Source organism: Heterodontus francisci, unplaced genomic scaffold (genome assembly GCF_036365525.1).
Source record: "Heterodontus francisci isolate sHetFra1 unplaced genomic scaffold, sHetFra1.hap1 HAP1_SCAFFOLD_300, whole genome shotgun sequence".
NCBI classification, from domain to species: domain Eukaryota; kingdom Metazoa; phylum Chordata; class Chondrichthyes; order Heterodontiformes; family Heterodontidae; genus Heterodontus; species Heterodontus francisci.
The window spans coordinates 803,316-804,813 of record NW_027140175.1 but is presented as its reverse complement, the minus strand read 5'-3'; the positions used below and the strand labels follow the sequence as shown (position 1 = coordinate 804,813).

Here is a 1,498-nt window from a genome sequence, read left to right as displayed (position 1 = left end):
ACAAGTCAATTTATCTATCAACCCGCAAGTCTTTCGTTGTGGGAGGAAACCAGAGTACCTGGTGGAAGCTCACATAAACAACTTGCAAACTCCACACAGACAGTATGCAGAACTGAATCGGGGTCATTGAAGTTGTGAAGCTACAGTGCTCACGACTGCACCACCCTTAGAATGTGGATAGAGTAAAAAGTGATATTGGATGGACAGAAGCAGTCTGAAAAGATGTCTCAAACAAAAGGTGAAAACCCTGAAATATTAACTCTGTTTCTCTCTCCACAGATGCTGTCAGAGGTGCTGAGTATTTCCAGCACTTTCTGTTTTTATTTCAGCTTTGTCGGATATTGTTTTGATCTGAAAAAAATGCATGATTGGCTGTGGGTGCCAGTGAAATTCCACAGGAGCGAATAAAAGCTATGCCAACTGTGGCTCGTTGGTCTAGGGGTATGATTCTCGCTTTGGATGTATAAATAATTAATATGTGAGAGGTCCTGGGTTCAAATCCCAGACGAGCCCTTCTCTGTTGCCATTTTTAGTTTAAGGTCATCGATTGCTTTCAGCCTTCCAGAAAGCGGAATCGATTTCCAAACTGAGCCTGCTTGAGGACCGGGGAACTGGATTCAAAGAGCTTGTCGACACAATTGAAATGAACAAAACATACAGATTGTCAAGTGGGAATATAAGGTTGCAACAGTAACTAAAGGCCTGCTCGGGTCAGCAAATGAAACCCGACCCAAGCCTGACAGCACCACATCCGACCTGGTCCGAGTCCTTTCATTTTTTTCCTGTGCCCGAACTGACCACCAGAATGTTCAGTTAAACTTGCTTCCGTTTTTCACTTTTTCACTTGTGCAGGTAAGCAACAAAAACTGTAACTGGACTTGAAAGTTTGTTTCAATGTACATTAAGATTAGAGCTACGTACCGGAGGTGATGAGCTGAAGATTGTTACCATAGAAGTTAGTGATTGTTAGGTCACTAGTGAAAGAGAAAGTCATGGAGTTGAGCCCAGACAGGTTGTCCCACACTGTATTGATTAAAATATTGCCCGAAGGCTAGAAAATATCATTATACATTCCCTAGACTCCTGCTTTACAGTATGAAATACTTTCTGCAAGTTTATCCAGAGAGCAGCTGAGATGCAGAGACCAGGAAGGTCTTGAGTGATTAATTATTATAAAATATACATTCTTAGATAAAAGAGATTGTGCTCCACCTTCGATGGAATCGCTCACTGCAGACTAGTGCGGAGTGTTTCCCGCCTTGACGTCCTGGCTGTCACTTGATCTTGAGACCAGGCCTCTGGATGACTGGTCCAGTAATCTTTGACATTTCTCCCTTGATCTAATATTTTAATCTGGTAAGTCAGATTTTACAAAAAAAAATTAAATGATTTAAGACTGCTTCATGTTCAGCAGTGCCAAATGAATAAAGAAATTCAAATATATTCAAAATTATATATCAACTATTAAATACTGATGCCCAGCTTTGAATGCAAAAAA

At 40.9% G+C, this 1,498-nt stretch overlaps 1 non-coding gene across 1 annotated transcript; it reads left to right on the top strand.

Moving 5' to 3' along the window:
• The first annotated feature begins 424 nt into the window (after positions 1 to 424).
• trnap-ugg (transfer RNA proline (anticodon UGG)) lies at positions 425 to 513 on the top strand. The gene is given in 2 exon segments: positions 425 to 460; positions 478 to 513. It is a non-coding gene; the product is annotated as a tRNA-Pro (tRNA).
• Positions 514 to 1,498: the final 985 nt, after the last annotated feature.